Here is a 21015-nt window from a genome sequence, read left to right on the forward strand (position 1 = left end):
TGAAATGATTTTGAACAAATGTTTTAAATCCCTGATAATCCCTCACAAAAGTGGATGTTTGATCCATTTATAACATAGGCTTTTTATCAATTTAACAGAATTATATTTTTATCTCACCTGTATGACTTGATTCCTAATGCCCCTATGTTCCCTTCTTTTACTTTATTGACTCACAGTCAGGACTGTGGAAATCAAATAAAGGTTTTGAAGTAGCTCTAATAGCCTCGAGGTAATTTATTGAGTGAGAAATGCAAGATCAACCACATCCTGTAGCTTATTAGGCTCCTAACTAGCCTACTCAGCATTTAAGGAACTTTTGCATTGCCTCTCCATTCATTAATTTCCTCCAGCCTCGTAAAAGTCCTCTTCCCTGCTCTTAACTGTTGTCTCTGTAAATAGCTTATGTTTAGGAGTATTTAATGTTGACTTTTTTATTTTAAATGTTCCTATAGGACCCAGCTGCCCTTAAAAGAAAATATGCCTTTTAGAGGATGGTATTTGTGAGAGACAGTGAAGTGTGGCCCCTCGGTGGATCTTGAAAAAAAGCCCTTTTTTGATGACCTGTCAAAGACGGCAGAGCAGAAGGGCAGAGCATAGTTGCGAGGCATAAATCCTCTGCTCCTTTTCATGTATGATGCGTGTGCCCTTGGTTACCTAGTAACTCTCCTTCTCCATCTCCAATCGGCGCTCCCGAATATTCAGCCGGGGTCGCGCCGCGCGCTCCCGCGAAGCTCGTGTTGAGCCGAAGAGTCCAGGCAAAAGCATCAAAACGCACCAGGACTAGGAGGAGAGCTTTCCGCTGAAAGAAAAACAGAGAGAAAACAATAAGACGGGAGAAATGTGTTGAAATGAGAGCGGAGTGAGGATCACGAGAGACGGCACCGCTTCACAGGAAGGTCATTCCCGAAAATCATAAGCGGTGCGCAGACTATACGGATATTTGGAGTATACAACCCGACTGCAAGTGAAGACCCCGAAACAGTGAAACATTGTCCCGGCTTTTTATTTTTTTCTCTAAAGCAAGGCATGGGGGGATTTACATCTCGACAAGGCAGGTGAGTCATTTCATGAGACTTGATGAGCAGCTGTGTGCGTGGTGAGTGAGTTACAGGGGTGATGCAGGGGGAACGGGCACATCGGGCTACTTGGACTCAAATTATACGACTTGGTGTTTTTTTTTCTAATGATAAAGAGTGCTGTTTTTTATGCTTCCTCGACGCAGCGGCACGAGGCACGTATACTCTACGTATGCGTTTTGGCATTTGGCATTTTTGTGACTTGAACGGACTACCCCGAGTCTCATTAGAGGCAGGAATTTGGGCGCAGGATAACTGTGTGTGTGTGTGTGTGTGTGTGTGTGTGTGTTTACCCACATTGCCGTATGTAACATGCTACAACACTGCACTCAAAGCGTTAATGCTGAAAAAAAATGTCATAATTGTTCATAGCACTTGTTACTTGAGCATAAAGACATCTTGTATGCGTGATGGAGCAGTGACGCGCAGTCTCTCTCTCTCTCTCTCTCTCTCTCTCTCTCTCTCTCACTCTCTCTCTCTCTCTCTCTCTCTCTCTCTGTCCCCCCCCCCTCTCATCTCCTTGCTCTCCCTTTAACGCAAATGAAATAGCCCTGTGACTTGCTTTAGGCAAATGAAATTGCAGGCTCTAAAGTTTAACGGAAATGAAACAGAAGAATTATTGAATCAAATGGCCCAGGATGACATGAGATCTAAGATTTTTTTCTTTTTTTTCTTTTTTTAATAATGTGAGTGGGATCTGGCACCAGTTTGTAGCAAGCTATCTCCATCTGTTGTGATGAGGAGCAGCATGATGTGCACAAGCATACCTGGGGATGCCCATTTTCCTCTTCCTTCTTTTTTTATGTTTTGAATGAATTCATTATTTTTGGAGGTTTCCGGATGAACAGATAGCTCCATTAATTTGGATAATGCACAAGGTTCAATGCGAGTCTAGTCAATTAAAGATGTCTTTCTGTCATTTAGAGTAAAAAAACATGCATTTTCAAATGAATCTGCTATTTATGGGTTTTATTTTCACCACAGAGTTCCTTTCTCACACAGTAGTCTGTAAATGTGCTTCTCCTAATCACTGATCTTTAATCTTATTGTCTTATTATTCAGTTTCCCATCTTTTTAATTCCCATGACAGCTGTAGAAACCACATGCGTAAACTGCTTGTGGAGAATAAATTCACAGCACTGTGATGATCCTGTAGGCCTCGTGTGTCTACTTTCTTACAGTCTTGAAATTCCTGGACACATGGTGGCAGAAGCTTAAAGATAAACAGTGTCATTGTAGGCAATGGTGGAAAAGAGAAAAGAAAAGGGAAGAGGGAGTGAAAATGTCAAGCAAGAGTTGTCATGGTGATTGGTTGAATGAGCAACGTGTCCCTGAAACCTAAGCATTTAGGAAATGATCCAGCCTTTTATTGGCATGCACGCCACACTATTGATGAAAGAAGCCCTTAATGGGCGATAATAACGCAGACGCGTAGAATTCCTAGTTTTTGTTGCGCCCATTTAAAAAGCACCCTATGAAATTTGATTAGCACTCTTTGGATTTTGATTTGCAGGCAAATTACGTTCATTTATATTGTATGTGTGTCTGCAATATCATGTGAAGGATTATGCATGCTGCTGCTGCTGCTGCGGCTGCTGCTGCTGCTTGTGAATTCTCTCTCTGGCCCTTCAGAGTTTGTATTCCAGTCCAGCAAAGTGCTATTTTTCAAGTTCCCTGCTGTTTTAATATCCATTCTTCACTTTTTTAGAAAATACATTTTCTGTGCTTGTGCGTAGCAATCATGGCAGCTAAAACCAGAACTGCTGCTGGAGAATAATGACCAGGAACGCTGCTCGCTGGACGTGTTCATTAGCTGGACACCCTGGACTCGAAGACTCGGGAGAAGTGGTCAACATGTGATCCCTGACAGGCACATACACTAACACACAGCATTTCAAAGTGCAGCATTGAGTCTATTGTTTACCCTGTGAGTCTCAGGACTGCTCAAGAAAAGCTCCATGAGACTCCCTGTCTGCTGCAAAGGTCAGGGAGGCTTTGTCCTGACCTAAAGTGAATACACCTGAGTACGTCTTGGCCTGACTTAACATGGATGAAGCCGCTCATTGGCCCGAGAGGCCTCTTGTTCTTTAGCCTTCAGTTTCTCTTCCCGCGTGCTCTCGTTATTGCTCTCACATCCAGAGGTGTGGACGGAAGGTGTGTGTGTATGTGTGTGGGCACCTCTGTGTATATGCAGAGGTGTGTTGTTGCACATATGAGAAAGGCTGCGGAAGGTTATTTGTGTTTTCTAATATTCTTCATTGTGTTTGACGTGTTGTCTTGGAGCAGCAGGAGCAGGAGCGGAATAATTTCCCAAATGGATACCTCTGACCTTCTGAAAATATGTCCTATCACTGCATATCCCACACCTGAAGAAAAGCCTATCATTGTTCTAGCACTGTTTTCACTACTTGGCAATGTCATGCACACAGAGAGGAAAAGGCAGTTGTGGAGGATTTGGATTTAATGCAGATTAGATTTCATTACGTTACCAAGCAAACAAGATATATACGATGGCGTTGGCCTTGTTGGCTGTTGCTCTTAAAAACAGACAAATATACAGACTTCTCTCAAACTATCTTCTCTTAGTGCAAGACGGGAGATTCAATAAGGGAGAGAAATCAGTCTTTAGGTTATTACCACTTAGAATGTAAATGATTGAAAATGCTTTAGGGTTTTAATTGGCCTAAACAATAGTGTTAGTGTAGAGAGCTCTGAAAAGTGTTGGGGCTGTATTTTAAACCCCGAGTCAAGCCGTGCATCATGACGTGAGCTCTTTCATAATCTGGCTGTCCACAGACAGAGATGTACAGTGACTAATGAAGGAGGATAAACTTGTCTCTTCCTATTTGCTCAGGAGGATGCGCTTTCATCATCATTAAATCACACCTTTTGTGACAGAATTGCCGAAAAGCCCTGATTGTTTTTTAAAAATCTAGCTACAGACGAGTGACAATTCACCAGATACACTCGTGTCATCTTCACTTTTAATAATGAATAAGACGTATTTGTTAAATCTGTGAAAAGATGAAAGAGTCTTTGTTTGACTAACAAAACGGTTTTGGCCCGAGGCACAAAGATACGCCTCAAGTCTACTGCACATAACATATTTAACAGAGATTTTACATTGTTCAGGGCCCAAAAAACATCTTCCCTGACTAACAGGTTTCCCTGCCAAAGACCAATGTCTGCTTAGTAAACAAGATTCTTTTGGACATCGCCATTCTAACTACAAAGCAGATGTCACACAGTATGTCTCCACTCACTGTCTGCCAGAAGTGATCTATTTATTATTTATTTATTAATTAGAAAATTTACACTCAATAATACGCAGGCAGAGGACGGACCCGCTGAGTTAAAATCAGGGAGAATATGCGCCAGCCGCGAGGAGCTATTTTCAATTGTTTTCCTTTTTAAAGCAGACTTTTTAAAAATGCATCACATGGAGAGAGACGGCGCGAGGTGGGGGTGGGAGAGAGAGGCTCACAGATGCAAAGCTCTACTTTAGAGTTGCATAAGCTCAAATTGGGATGAAGCTCCGATCATTTCATTCATGTGGAACATGCAAAACTATGTGAATGACCTTTTTAACTCCGCCACACAGGAATCAATCCACCGGAGCAGTGTATGCAAGTGTGTTTACATTCCATTGATTTCACTTTGTCAAAGTGTCACACTTATTTGCAGACTAATGCTGCGTTCCAGTCAGAGTCGGAAGCATTTTGCAGCCGAAATTTCCAACTTCCGACCCCCAGGCCACCCAGGTGCACGGCGGGAAACCTAAAAAAAGAAAGCAACACATGACATTACAGACAAACAGACAAACTTTTATTTCATGGAACATATTTTGACATCAGTTAACATGGAAAACAGTGGAAAAAGTATTCAGACACTGTGAAATGAACTTATTTAGTATTGTATAGTCAAAGTAAAAAAGTATCAAAAGTCCTCATCCAGAATTGAATCAGTGTTTTAATTTTGTAAGGAAAGGGCTCATCTGAACTACTCAATACACTGTTATGAGGTTAATTTTATTAATTTATTAAATTAATTTATTTAAAAAAAAAAGATTAATCACTTTAAATTGGTATTGTTTTTATGTTAAATATTGACCTGAAAAGCCACTAGCAGCTAAATGGAGTAAAAATATTTGCCTCGAAAATTTAGTAAAGTAGAAGTTACATAAAATGGAAATACTCAAGTAAAGAACATAAAACTGTATTTAAGTCCAATACTTGAGTAGATGTAGTTACATTCCACCACTGGTTTCTACCATATGATAATGTGTATTTGAATTAAATACATTAAAATATATGTGACATTGTGTTTTAGTTCATGGTTTGCCATTTATAATGTGTGCTTTCACAGATTTTGAAGTTTTTAAGTTTAAGACTCTGACTTTGATGGTCATTCTATTGTACTTTTTTGAGTCAGAAGTCGGAAATTTTTGAGTTGTTTGGAAGACACCATTTGACTATGAATTTGCATTCTGTGATCTTATTTGCTTTCCATGTGCCGTACAACATGACACTAGTGCTTAAATTTATGTATAGATTTCTTTGGTCGTGCTCTTTCTGTCCTCTAAAAGTCCACATCTGCAGCTTGCCAGCTCATTTGAATTTTAAATTGTCTGTCAAAAAGAATTTAAGGTAAGTCGGAAAGGAACAAAGAAACAGTCATTCTGTCCTCACTTCGTGGCTGACAGGGGTGAAGCCCTGCCTGTTTGTTTTCTGAAAAGTTCACCTTAATCCATATGATTCAAATTGCATTTTATTCCGCTTTAATCCACCCCGAGAATGGACAGACAAGTGACGGGGAATCAACACTTTTTAATCCTGGGGATGAACGCTACTGTCCAGGTAAAGTTGATGTGGCGGAGTGTGCCTTTTCCCCCGTCACTTCCCCACCTCCTTATCCAACTAAGCAATCGTTAAGCCCCTTTCTCTCCTCATTTTAACATGGAGGAAGCATTGTGTGGGTCTGGCAGGACACGGACGCGAGGGCCCGTCTAATTCATGGGGTAAATTAGTGAAGATAAGGCCTGAGTCAGTACCTCCAGCCTACCATAGATCCCCAGGGGCAGGCTCTTAAGGAGCTTAGTAAAAGCCTGTCGTATGAAGACATGACATGGAGCTGGCTAAATGGGCTACGTTGGAGTGTCTTCCATCAACCTAATATTCATATATGGGTCACTGTCGTTCAAGCTTTAATCCTATTCAATTTATTCATTCGTGGTTATTAATTCAGAGTTTTAGGAAAATATGGCACTATGTGTAAGAAAGGTGAAAGAGGGTGTATTAGTGTGGCTCTAATGCAACTGACAAAACACTCAGGCCCACTCATAAGACCATGTTGTGTAAGAGTCTGTGCCATCAAATCAATAATGAATGCCGGTTTACCCGTAGTAAAAGAACAAGGAAGAACTCCTCCAGAGTCACTGGGTCACATACACTGGGGAAACAATTAGAGGCTTCTTGCGCTTCGCAATGCTGCAGCTTGTTTTGTGTGTTTTTTTTAGCTGCGCGCATTTCCCTTAATTTCTCTCCAGGGTCCAGCACCATGTCTGTACCGCTGTTGAGAAATTACAGACACCGGTCGCAAAGTCTTTTCCAGCCAGAGCTGCACAAAAGGGCCGTGTCAGGTCCTTGTGATGTATGTGGGGCCACGTGAAGTGGAAAGCATGGTGACTGATAGGACAGCGGTCTTGCGGGTGTGTGTTAACCTCATAATGCTGACAGATTACAGATTTAAATATTTTAAAGCTCACAGAGCACATGCTGCTGGTGATGAAGAGAGTGGAAATGACTGCAGTAATGCAAGAGATTAATAGAGATCCTTTCTCACTCACACACACACACACTCAAACACACACAAACTCTCTTCTGAAACTGGTTGGCCATCGTACTCTCCCACACCCCTGCGCTACAAGTAGATCTTGAATTACATTTGCTTTATACTCTTTTGAATAGCCACTTACCTGTTTCACTTGCGTAAAAATACAAAAATACACACACACACACACACACACACACACACACACACACACACATCACCCTGGATACAAATATAGACGATTTTTGATTATATCTTGAAAAAATCAGAGGTGACATTGAGTCCAGGGTCTGCGTCATGCTTCTTCATCTTTATTTCTTTCTCAAGGCAAGTCGTAAATAATGCAGAAGTGTTTATTTATATCCCTTTATATCTGTTTTTATGCAGACTCTTCACCGCACTTCTCACCTGTATTTGTGACAGTACACGGAGAAGGCATTAAGCACAGATGTGACTTGTTCAAAGCTCTGGCTGACGGAGATATTGCCTATTTAGCTTTTATTTTTTATTCCCACTATGTTGGCTAGTGAGTATCCTGGAGACCAAATAAAAATATCACTTGTATCATGAATGCAAAGTGCAGGATTCTGAAGGTTCAGTCAGCCAAAGGGTCTTTTTTTTGTCCTTTCTTTTTTACTCAGTGTCTCAGCCAAAAGCTTAAAAACACTGCGGTAATAAATCCAAATTCTTCCACAGCAGCTCCTCCCTCTTAGAGTTTTCTCTGAATAGCTTTCCCCAAAAAAGCAATTGATTAAATTCTACATTTATATGTTTTCCAAAAATCATATTTCTTTAAATATTGTCAAATTTCGTGTTCCAAGATTCAAGAACTTTATTTTCATTATGCAAGCACAACAAAATTGCAATTATGTCACCCTCAAATTGTATTAGAAACCTGACACATAATTACATATAATAATAAATTAGGCATGGATGAGATAGAAGATAATACATGTCAGCAATAAAAATACTTAATCTAAGAAATATAATAACAAAAAGCTGTAATAAAGGTGCACTGTGGCAGATATGGAGTGATTGTTATAATGCGTTCATTTTAGCTTTTATTTTTAAGGTTTTTATATCATTTTTTAGAATATCAACTCTAAAAAAATACTAGAATCAGACTTAAACAAATCACATGTAATCTATGTGTAATTGTTGGATGTAAACTAAGCTTTTAAACCTCCCAGATTTACCCAACCAATAGGTAGGACATGTCCTCGGTGTCTTCAGTAGTAGCTACGTCTCTAGCTTTATTGCTGCTCACATTTCCTCCCACATCCCACATACATGCAAATCAGTTTGACTGGAGACTGATTCGCCTGCAGGTATGAATGTGAGTGTGAGTGGATGTCTGACTGTTAGCCCTTTGATGGACGTCCATTGTGTCCTTTTTGCATTGTGGCCTCCAGCCAACCTTAATAGCGGTATGTGAGTAAAACGATATATGTGGATCAGTAAATAGTAAGCAGCCACATCTAATCGCCATCTCCTAATCGTGCTGTGTTTTACAGTGTGGAAGCTTTTTAAATGTGCCTTAATGACATTGTAAAGCCTCTACCTTAATAGCATAGTACCTGCTTTGGGATTGGTCTATTTTGGTGCTTACATGTAGACCTGCTCCTGACTGTATCTATTTATATCCCTTGCCAGCTTGGCAATGCTTCCTGATAGCCTTTGAGGACAGAGAAATTCCTCCATCAAACTCAGCTCCCATCTGTGCCCATATTCCTCCCAAAAGGAGCCATCCTCCACAATTAGAGCTTTCTTCCAATGATACCATCATCACGCCATCACTCTTGTGTAAGAACAGGCTCCAGGAAATTGACTTGATATTAATCTGACAAAATTACCAAGAAAAGGAAATTAGACTGGGGAGTTTTCTCCGGCATTGAGTTGTGTTTTAAAGGAAAAGACACACGTTGCATGGCTCTTGAAGCTGAATGAATAGAACATTTAGCATGTTGATTTAAATGTGCCGTGAGAGTACATGTCAAGCTTTAAAACCCGTTCTAAAGGGAGTTTATTTGACCTAATATGTTGTGTTTGAGTTTGTGCAGCTCATTACATTGATACAGATCCAGATTCACCTGAAAATCTGGGTCACTACAGAAATAGCCCTGTGGCTTACTCTCCCAAGACGCCGGCTCTGATGAATTGGTGGCTGTAGGTCACTATGACAATGGTTTGAGTGAAAAAGTGAGGATGAGGGCAGGAGGCTTGAGGGTTTTGATGTGTTTCTTGTTTGGTTTTTAATCGAGAAAAAGTTTTGTTTGTTTTTCTAGGAGTTGGTGATGTGGGCGAACACATAAGACTAGAGAGATCCTCTAGGCGCTTTTCTGATCCTTTAAGTAGCACAGATTTGAGGGTTTTTGCTAAAACTGCCCAAGTTATGCACTCCAAAATCCATAATCGCATATTATTTGTAGAATGCTGTAACTATGTGGGATGTAATTTGTCCGTGATTATTAATATACTGTAGTTTTATCGGCGAAAAGTGACATTTTTAATAGAACTTGCTAGATTTTTATTTTATTTTTTTAAGAATTCTGGACAGGGACAAGTGCTTTGTCTCTTGACTCACTACAACAGGAAGGTAGATTTAAGACAAGAGACTTTAGTGTTGTAGTTTCTCTCATAGGTCCTTTTAGCCTGCGCCCACTGTGAATTTCAGCCGGGTTTAAGTACAGGTGTTGCATGACATAATAGTGGTGGGCAGTTCAGTCCTGAAGCTGAAGAGTGAAATGATACTGTTGGATAGAAATGGTTCTCTGAGAGTAGCAGGAATGGAGCGGGGATCAGAGAGGATAAGAGCAAGGACAGAAGGAAGAGTCGAGATTGAAAGGAAACAAGAGGAAAATGGTTAGGTTGGAGAAAGGTAAGCCTGGATAAGCCTTTTGACAAGTGAGCTCTGGGCTGGAGAAAGCCAGTCAAACAAAAAATCTGCCACGTTTGTTTTATTCATGCTGCGGACAACTACGGCTCCGCCATCTATTTTTTACAGCGATACACAAAAACAACAAGCAGAATACAAATGCTCCCAAATTGTATTCCCTGCTTCGGCTTTTTATGTTAAGATTCTTGATTGAGGCAGATCTCTCTGGCATGTCGAAAATTACTAAATGATTCAAGGTTTTCTGACACCCCAGAATTTACTGCCGTTCTCATCTCTTATTCCCTTTAATCACATCCTCTTTCAATCCGAACCTGCTTCACACACATTTCATGCATTTAAAATTCTACAGAAGCCTCAACTCCAAAGCAAACAGCGACAATAAGCATTTATTGTTGAAGCTTTTTGGGTAGTCTGGCACCCAGTAATATGTTAACTAATGGGATGTCGAATGGAGTTATTTGCAACTGCAGCTGAAGAATAACAATTCACCAAAACAGGATATTGAAATTACATTCTTTGAGCCTCTTCTTGATTTGTATGACCAAGATATCTCCCCAACACTACATCTGAAATAAATAACTAAAAAGAAGACGCACTGTGTATTTAGCAGTGCAAAATGCATCAGAACTGTAAAATATATCTCACTGCCTAACTGCTGCACATCATTTTCGTTGATTGGCTGTTGAAAAAACACACCCAAAGGAAAGTCATTATCCAGCGTACACACACTTACAGAAAACTCCTCGGGGTTGATTCTAATGATACCCATGTGTTTTATCCAGCAGATCCATGATCAGTGTGTAAAAAAAAAAGGAATCCAGAAGTGACCTAATAAGCCCTATCTTTGCCTTTGTTTCCCACTGTGCTTTTTTGAAGGAAGACACGAGGAAGCACGAATGAGGAAACCTTATCGCAAAAGACGTCGGAAATGTGACATATTTCCTCAGGGGTAATTGTGCTTTGTGTCTCTGTGGCCCACTTTTCCTTTATATTGATGCTTTGCTGCACATGAATGACAAACAGCTGCATCACATGTAAAGGTCTCTTTTAGTCAAATCCATTAGCGAAAGGTTCAGAGGGGAACATCCTCCATTGAGGAACTGTTTACTCTTTGGGTTGTAATTGTTCAGCACAGTGTGAAAGGACTCGTCAAATTGGGTAAAATGAAGATCCTCAGTTTCCCTTTTAATCTGAGACTTGCACCCCCGTACCCACGCAACAAAAACACAACGCCGCTGCAGATAAAAAGCGACCAAAACAGTAGAGCACGGATATAGTGGTGAATGGCTCATAGAGGATATTTATGTAATCTTGGGGCACCAGGGCTGACTCAAACCCGACTCAGAGCCGCTGTTGCAGAGAGAGGCCCAAGGACAGTAGCAAATTTTCTAAATCCCTGGTAGACACAGAAAGTTAAGACAAGCAGTGTTGCAATAAAACAAAGCCCAACCCATTTATCTGAGCATCCCACACAACCCCTGGCCCAGATTTACGGCCCCAGGCATCCACAGCTACCAAATCTTCTGGCAGCCGCAGCCGCAGATATTGATAGGAAGAGCAAGAATCCCACCAAGGAATTCTGAGCTGGAGGGTCTAACTTCCCAAATCATGAGCTGTCCCTTTATGGTTTCGGAATGAAAACACCAAAAAGAGTATGATATAAAACGTTCTACAATCACATTGTAAATTGGGATAAATTGTCTCTCATTGATTTTTTGCTCTTTCTCTGAACTTGTCGAGCAAGTATCTTGTGCTATGTGGCATTAAGAGTTTATGGATTGTTTGACAAAGCCAGGTCTTTGATGAGCATTTGTACCCTCCGGAGACGGAACACAGCCGCTATTCTATCAAGAGCAAAATGTCTGTTTGAAAACAAATAAAAACAGGGCCTCTCTCATCATTAGATCTAAAGCACTTAATCCTGCACAGAGGCTGCTCTCCTCTTCCACTGAAAACCTTTTCTTTGTATCCATCACTTATGGATTTCCTTCGTCGAGTTTGTCTGCATACCAAGTTGCTAACCTCTGAGGGGAAATCTCTGCCATCATGACCGTCTTAACATCACCCCGAGGGTGTGGATACAGATGTGTTTTTAATTATTGAAAAGATCAAAAAGTGAAACGAAGTGTAGTGCTGAGAGAAAAAAGACAATTTGTCGTGTTAACAAATGCTTTTGTTCCTTAAAACATTGCAGTTTTGTTTGTCACACGGGCAAGCTATGAGAAAAAAAAAAAGCTGGATTCTTTTCCTGCTGAGTGAAAATTTTCTCCTGATTTATCTCACCATTTTTTCACTGCCAAGTCATAAAACATGAAAAGGACAATACAAATCACCCACATGCACACATAAACACGAGGCGAGACACACCTACACAGGCCAGTATTTATGCTAGCCAGGCTTTGTGTTCACCGCAGGGGGTAAATATTGGTAATAGGTGATGTGCCGTTGTGGCTCTGAGGGCTTTGCTTTTAGTGGCTATGAAAATTGCGGGAGAGCCTTGTAGTCACATGAAATTTTACAGCAGGCATGGAGGCACTTTCATTGTTGTGTTTGCTCCTCGCAGAAGCTCCAAGGCTCTCCAGCTAGAAAACAACAATGGCCTCGTTGTTCCGTCTCATCTGCGTTCATGCCTGGTAAAAGGAACATAAAACTCCCCTCCGACAAGCCCCTGCTAGTTGCGCTCATATCGGCACAGTTCAGGCACAGAGGAATAGTTTTTCAAAGTGTCACCGTTTAGGGCATGGTTTGGATGTCAGCAGCTAAATGAATAAATAATGTGCCCTCAAGTTGCATTTGATGTAGCGGGATCTGATCTGATATGACTTTTCACTCAAGGTAGCTAACATCCAGATGTTAGAGGAAAACCCTTTTTTTTTCTCCCCTCAGGTTGCTAATGAAACATGGAACAGGGAGGATGTTTATTCCAGCGACAAAAACATGAGGAGGGATGTTGAAAAGAGTCAGAAGTTGAAAAGCAAAATTGATTCGGAAATGTTGCATCATGTGTAAGTCTGGATGCATGGGTACAGTATCTACAGTGTGTCTTGTCAGTGCTCTGGGCTCCTTTGCTGCAAAGTAGGCACAGAATAGAAGAGCACAGTGCGTGCTGTGTGCAGTTTTTGAGGAAGTGCAGACAACCCGAGGCCAGATTTGCCTGCAGTGTTTGGACGTGGCCTACTTCTAAGCGTGCAGTCATTAATGTGTTCTTCTACTCTGTTTAAAGTACACAAATAGGATTTTAATTCATACTCCGAGTTCCTTATGCTGAGTGTCTGTCTGGCTCTTTTCATCCTTCTATATTCAGTGCTGTGTACATACATATGATTTAGGAAAAATTATCATGGATTTTTTAGAAAGCATTGACATCCTGTAAGTGCGGCGCCTTGCTGTATGACCTTGAGTACCCTCAGCAAGCAGCAGTGTCTGAGGGTACCGTAGTGGCCTACTCATGGACTTTGTAGTGCCTGTGTGTGTGTGTGTTTGAATAATGTCCTGCAGGAGACACTCTAAGTGCAACGTCTAGGACTCAGGCGTCAGCAGTAATATCAGGGCAACCTCTCCTCTCTCCTCTCTCCTCTGTGTGCAGTGGCATGGGGGATATTACAGCATTAGAACTCGTGAATTATAGCTTTATTGTTAGCTCAATGTCACAGGACACGGACATGTTTCTGGTACCACCGTGGCATCAGTCAAAAGCTACAAAAAAGGAGAATTGGGGATTATGAAATGTGTTTTAAGTATATCCCTGTGCACACTGTTTTGGACTCTTGTGATAAATTTAAGCCAATTTCGCTGAATAATGCTGTATTGAATTAGGATGCCACATTTGTAACAAACTGTTGTGAGCTTAAGGCTGCTCCCCTGTTTGATCTGACGGCTGCTGTGCTATCACAGAACCAGGTACAACTCAGGATTCTGTATCATAGTAAATGGATCTGTGTATTTCCCAAAGACAGGGAGCGGAGCAAAAAAAAGAGAAACGGGTGCAATAACAAAAGATGCATTACCTAATAGATTTGGCAGAAATACAGAGTTCAGGGCGGTCTGATAAAGCTGGGTTACAGTACTTTAATCAATCACTAAGAACACGAGCCAATTTAGGAAGAAGCCTGACATTCAAGATAGGCTTTCAGACAGGATTAGAAATAGTGAATGGAGAGGAGACATATCTGCCAGGGCGAGCCGAAAGGACTGTTGTCAGGGGACAGTGTTCCCTCCTCCATGTGTGATATTGAGGCATGTCTCTGCCTCACCCGCTCACACAGCCAGCCCCCCTCCTTTATATTTGAAAAGTCACATCCTGTCTTCCTGGCCTTGCCCCTCAGTTACACGAATGCAGATGAGGATTAGTAACAAGACAGCGTTGGTCGCCTCTGTTGTTTACTCTCTCCCTTCAAGAAAAGGCACTGTCATTTAAAATGTCCCTCGGAGCTCATCATCATCTGGAGTCTCCGGCCCTGCTAATAATATCTGGAATATCAATGTGAACATGCAATGAGCAGAATAAGACGGCTGCTTTAGTAAACAGGCAACTGTGAGAGTCACTGGAGGAAAAACAGCTGCTTTCTTTGCCTCCAGGACATCGATCTGGTGTTTTATTTTTTTATTTTTTTGTTACCTAGCTGCACCAGTGCTGCCTGCTTATCTAATCTCTAACAGTTAAATACCCAAACACCACAATTAAATCAAAATTAAAAGTCCTCTTCCATTCAAAAATGTCTTTTTCATATGTTTATAATGTCTGACCTTGACTTTACTGACTTTTATCCGTGCAAAGTTTGTCACTAGAGAGGTGTTTTCAAATTTCTCTTCTGAACATACACCAGGCCAGCTATTAGGGATGTCATATCTTCAAAAGCCAATCAAAAAAGCCCTCCAGCGCAGAGCGGACTTGTCAGTAAAGAGAGCGAAAAGCATGTTGACCTCGTAGCTTATATTATTCTATGTTTCACAGTCTCTAACGCTGTGTCAGCCGCTGTCAGTTACAAGCTAACCAACATAAAAATGCTTACTTCACATTCTGATATGTCTGCTAGATGTCGATTTTGGTGCACAACAGACTTCTCTTTCAAGTTTTGAGGTGAAAACATGAATGGGTGAATCTCTCTAATGTTTCCTCTAACAGAGAAATTAATTAAGGGGTAGGACTCGATACGTTTTTTTACTTCTTCCTACTCCCTTTCGAGCTTGCAGAAAGTATCTGTTTTCTCAATTTTTTTTTGCTTTTTTTGTTTTGTTTTTTATTTATTCATCTATTAATATTTAAACTTGTTTTTTTTGTTGTTTTTTTACTTGCTTGCATGTTCGAAATAAAGACAATCAATCAATTGAATCCACATGCAAAACTACCTCTACAGTATACGGATGGTGAGCCACAGCTGGCTTGCATTGCTCTTTCACTGGTCAACCTAGCTCAAGCCTCTGTGGTAGGCATTGGGGATGCCTTTTCAGTCAGCATTTTATTGCTGACTGTGATTCTAAAAGAATACTTACAAAGCAGCTGAATTAGAGTAGAATGTGTTTTATTTTAGATAAAATCCTTCTTACTATTTGCTGTATGTTTTGGGTCTAGAGTTCAAAGCATATTTTTAATGATTATTGAGAATATTGTAGATTCCACTTATTTTGGCCACATGACATTTTCTTATCATCACATGCGTGGTGGGTGTGGTGGGTCACAGCCAGAATTTCTCAATGAGAGAGAAAGAGTATGTGCTTCCAGCCCGTTTTTCACATTTGTTTGTTAAACATAAAATTAATCATAGCAGAGAGTTTCTCCATACTTTAAAGTATGTCTGGAGGGGGACCTTTAGGATAAATCTGTCTCAAATTTAGAAATTGATTTATCTATTTTATAAAGCTTTGGGATTCCCTGATGGGAACGCCTAGCCTTTAGCTCCAGCCCTATAGCCTGGGATCAATGGGGAAAACAGCCAGGGGCAGTGATGCTGCTGGATAAGGAGGTGGTTCATCCGTGGTGATTGATATCACCTCACTAATCCCTCCACATCTCCTCTAAATCCACCTGGCTGTACCTCTGAATGAGCCCGTAATGTGATGAATGAGGATGTAAATGCTCAGACCGCAGTCGTATTTTCGAACGTTGATTATTTATTATTGAAACGAAAGCAGCCAAGAGTCTATTTTTATGATATTTTTCTAGCGTTTACTTACATTCATAGATCAGCATTCAAGCTTTCTGTTGCTATAAATTAAACACTATTCAACATTAGATTACATTTCACAGAAAAGCTTTCTCTGAAATGTCAAAGATTGTATGCCATGTAGTCCTTTTGGATATTAAAGTGCTATTAATTTCTTAAACACCTCTTATTAGAGGCTGATAGAGGCCATGTGGCGCGGCATGTGTTTGTTTGGTCCTTGTTTACTCTAAAGATGAAGGTCACCCCCTCATTAGTGCAGCAGCATCTTTTTTGATGTTGTGATATACATAGTAATCAAATGTGGCTCACATCGCTGTTTACTGCTGACCTTTAGTTAAAAGCACATCACTGTCGGGTCAGTCCGAAACTTAATTATACTCCCATAAAACTCCAGGCATCATGTACAGTGGACAGACTTCATTTAATCTGCTGTCATTAGGCTATAGTAACCCCGTGCTCCCTCTGTAAATAGGGCCCACGCCATAATGCTCATGAATCCATTATGCCTTTTTTTATATAAGAACATAGATGCTGAGGGTTTTTCTGTGTCAAGCGCACTCGTGTACATCTCAGCTCTCAGCTATGTATTCAGAAATCCTGCTTGTCACACAACAATACACTTTGGCACCTCTCACTTCTCTGTAACTACCAGGCATTTGCATGTCAATAGCATCAGTCTACCACTGTGCTTTTGGCATTTGCGAACGCTCTGAAAGGAAGCCAGGTAGTGGAGGCCTTTGAAAAGAAACATCAGAATAATGTGTTGGGCGTCGCTGCCTTCATTACCACGTTATTTTCTCAAAAAATTCATCTTGGCTCATTTGATCATCAATCACAATTAAGGACTCGTAGACGTGCAACTCAGGACAGTTTTAAAAGTACATGCAACATTTTAAAGCACAAGCCTCGAGGGGATAGGTGAAGCTGGGAAACTGCTGTATATGATGCAAAAAAACGGTGATACTTTTAGGTTCAATTAATTCATTCCTGTTCTTGCATTCAGTCTAGCACCATATTTTACCTGAAATATTTCTGTGTTTGCACATTACTGTAACTGCTGCAAGTGCTAAGGCTCCTAATGCATTATTAGCTCATTAATTTTACAGGCAGCATCTGGGTCACGTCTCTGCTTGGTATATGTATTATTCTGTGGAGCCCTTTCACACCCAATGATAAAGCTGATCTTTCAATTTTCCCTGAGAACTGCAGCCTACTTACCTTAAATTAAAGCTGCTATTTAGCTTATTAGGCCATGGAAAGATTCATTTTCTCAGCATACTTACAGTACATATTGTACATGCTCTCTCTCACACACACACACACACACACACATACACACACACACACACACACACACACATATAGAAATTTACTAGACTATTACATTTCACAGTGAAGGCCCAACAGTTTTCATTTTATTGTACAAAAAAGGAATTAATTTCACATTCTTCTTGACAAGTTGATCTGAATTTTTAATCTTTGTCTGCCGAAAACATAATTCAAAATGCAGCGGATGAAAGTGGTGAATTACATGCACTGAGTGCAGGGCTTCACTGCTTTTTGAAATGGTGCATAGCTAAGTGTTGTCCTCAGGATGATCAGTTCTTCAAAGGCCGAGCTTTGTATGGTTTATGAGGATACTTCTGTTTGTGTTTTAGTTTCTGTAATGGGGGGAAATGGTGGGTTGTGAGTACATAACAACTGCAAAAATTAATTTTCTCTATTCTTAGCAGGAATGTCCACCAAATTGTAGACATTACAGCATTGTAAATTACCCGCATAATCCCAGTTTTAGATGTATATTGTATGCTGTTCACTACAAAGGCAATTTAAATCATGTTATCATGAGAACCATTCTTCTGGCCCCAAGGAGCTGTTTTGTTCTGTTTAAATAATTGCCTACCAATGTGGGTTCCTCTTTAGTTGCATATCTGCGTTTGATCCTGGCTCTGCAAATGATTATTCAGGCCAAGGACAACTGCATGGTCTCTAACCCAGAGTAGAAGGGTCAATACTAGCCATAGGAGCCAATCCATCTTAGATTTTGCACTGCAGTGCCAATGAACTTGGAGCTCTGATTGTGAGAGATCAACTCCCTGTTGTAATTACAAGTCAGACCTCAATTAACTCACAGCAAACCTTCAGTTCAACTCTATATGTTTTTGAAGTGTTAATAGCTGCTTTAAAAATGTTTCCCTTGTCTCTCATCCCTGTCAATTCTTTGGTTCAGCTGATGCACTTGGATCAATGTTCAGCGTGCTGCATATAGTTAGGCACGTTACTTAAAATGGCATACTTTAAACATTTAATACACAGTTTAAATAGTAAAAAAGGCAATTTATCCCATCTCATTAATCTCAAACCATAATCAATCAATGTAAATGCTAAGTGAGTTTTCTTCTGAGGCAGTAACTCTTTATAACTGGCAGGGAGCTCCACTGCAAGCAGCATTCCCACCAAAGAGTACAGCGAGAGTAATACACAGCATTCACGTTTGAAGTGATTGTCATAAACTTTGATTTGCTTTATATACATAGTGCCATGCCAGCGCTGTTCAGGTTCCTTGCACTTGCCTAAATTTTATTAGGGATGCATCCCAGAAGGCTAAAAATCCATCCTCCTTTCAACTGTAAGCCAGAAATTGATGTTAGTGCTGCCATGTTATACGTTCTGTCCTCACAGTGGAGGAGATGAGAGGAGCTGCTTGAAATATCTGCTGAATTCTCCTTGGTATGCTCGAGTGTATCCTCTCTAGGAATTCAATCATGTTTCACATGTGCGCACTAAGTCTAATCAAATGTGTTGCCACTGTGCAGATGTTGGGTGATATGACCAACAGGTAGGAAGCACAACATTTAGAAAGGTTTCTATGTAATCTTTACCCAGTCGTGATGCCGAAGATGAAATACACAGAAGCCATTGAAATTCTGCTTTACTGATATTTTCTTTGACTCTTCCTTCTCCTTTCTTATGAGCAGTATTCTGTTCTTGTAACAATGGTGTAAAAGATGAAAAGAAGAAGAAATGAAAACAAGACTAAAAGTCTGCAGCCGGGCAGTGAGGCTGTATTTACACGGAGCTGCTTTCAGCTAAATGCAGTCAGAATGCTAACAATGCTAAATTACAATGCTCATTTTCGCCAGGTTTACTTTTAACCATTTTCACCATCTCAGTTTAGCATGTATGTATGGAGATCCACTTTTTTACTGTTCTGATCAGATACATAAACATGATTATCTTCAGACACTGATACATATACCAGGGTTTCTTTTGCAAATAATTTTAATTGCAATTCTGCTTTAATTAAGATTTCTTCCAAAGCTTTTTATTGAAGTGTAGGTTAAGGCATCACGTACAAACAGGCGAGGGAATGCAAATTGCAACGGCAACTTCATTAATGTTTTGAAAAACTTCAACAAATTAAGTGCATAGCAATGCGCTATCAAAAACTGTTAAGTAGATTTCTATAGTTCAAAAGTGTCAATTAAATGCAATTAAATACGTTAAAGGAACAATTTGTGAGGCTGTTTTTCTCTATCTGTGTTAATAATCTTTATCTTCCCCGCGTCCATCCAGTCTTTGAAACACTTAAATTTCAGTCCTGATGCGTTTTCTTTCTTTCTACCTGCTCTACCGACTAGCATAAGCTCCTTTGCATGCGTCCCAACACAACTGGATTCAATATCCAATGAGTTAATTACGTCAGCATTGGAATATACAAGTGGTGGAAGAAGTATTCAGATCTTTTACTTAAGTTCGTAAAAGTACTAACACCACACTGTGAAGTTACTCCACTACAAGTAAAATTCCTGCATTCAAAACATACAAACAAGGTATCAGCAAAATTAAAGTACTCGTTATGCAGAACGGCCCCTCTCAGATTGTTTTATAGATTATTAGATTATTTGTATTGATGCATTTATATAAGCAGTGTTTTAATTTTGTAAAGATAATGCTCATTTTAACTTTTTAAAATTCTGTTGAGTTTAAAATGTATAACAACATTTAAATTATGATGTTTTCATGTTAAATCTGGACCTGAAAAGTAACTAAAGCTGTCAGCTAAATGCAGTGGAGTAAAAATACAATATTTGCCTAAAAATGTTGTGAAGTAGAAGTAGAAAGTTACATAAAGTGGAAATACTAAAGTAAAGTACAAGTACCGCAAATTGTACTTTGAGTAAATGTACTTAGCTACTTTCCACTACTCCAAAGTTGCACCAATTAGAGTACCAAATTTTGATATTTCACTAAAAAACTAAAAAAAACTCTTGGTCTTGCTAGATGAAAAGTCAGGAGACCACCAAAGCCAGTATAGGACACATCCTCTGGGGATACAATTTCATGGCAACCCATCCATGAAATCTTACTGGAATATATTACTGACCAGACTGACATTGCCACCCTTAGAGCCACACTAGAGTGTGGCTAAGAAATTCCTGAAATATATGTATATGTATGTGTAATATGAAAGCTGAGAACTCATGCAATGTAACAACATGGATATCCAAAGGGAAATTATCTATAATGGCTGATATTAGATTTGTAGAATAAACAGAATCACCCTATTTAATTAGACCGTGATGTGATTTCTGAAAACACGACAGAGGCCATCCTCGTCTTCAGCTCTTTCGTCAGCAGCACTTTGGAGTTATTCTGGCAGGGTGATAGAAATTGTATCTAAACACTTTGTCAAAGAGAACGGATCCCACCCTGCAAATGGCATCAGTGGGAGGCTGGATAATGAGTATGCCATGTGTAAAGCCTTAATGTGTTTACATATGGCTAGATTAGAGATGGACCCAATACTAGCCCCTGCGGTTTCTCAAAGAATCCCTGTGGGCAACTTGAGTGATTAGCTACTTTGAGTTTTTTCAGTAGGAGTGTCTAGTGGGACTCTGCAGTGGATCAATAGAAGTTAGGATGATGAACTGTTGGGGAAATTTCTTTATTTATCAATTTTTAAAAAATGTAAGCTCCCCAGTCCTTTTCCATCTAATTTAGTCAGTTTGCTTTGATTAATATCCCTATACCCCCACATATTGTTTCA

General features: G+C 40.1%; 1 protein-coding gene across 2 annotated transcripts in view; it reads left to right on the forward strand.

The window, feature by feature from the left end:
* The first annotated feature begins 757 nt into the window (after positions 1–757).
* The window catches only part of nlgn3a (neuroligin 3a), a 139841-nt gene continuing 119583 nt past the window's right edge, over positions 758–21015 (forward strand). For both annotated transcript variants that reach the window (XM_059345819.1, XM_059345818.1), the window contains exon 1: positions 758–1055. The gene's annotated coding sequence lies outside the window, so the exon portion shown is untranslated. The remainder of the gene's footprint in view (positions 1056–21015) is intronic.

This window comes from Centropristis striata, chromosome 12 (genome assembly GCF_030273125.1).
Source record: "Centropristis striata isolate RG_2023a ecotype Rhode Island chromosome 12, C.striata_1.0, whole genome shotgun sequence".
Lineage (NCBI taxonomy): Eukaryota > Metazoa > Chordata > Actinopteri > Perciformes > Serranidae > Centropristis > Centropristis striata.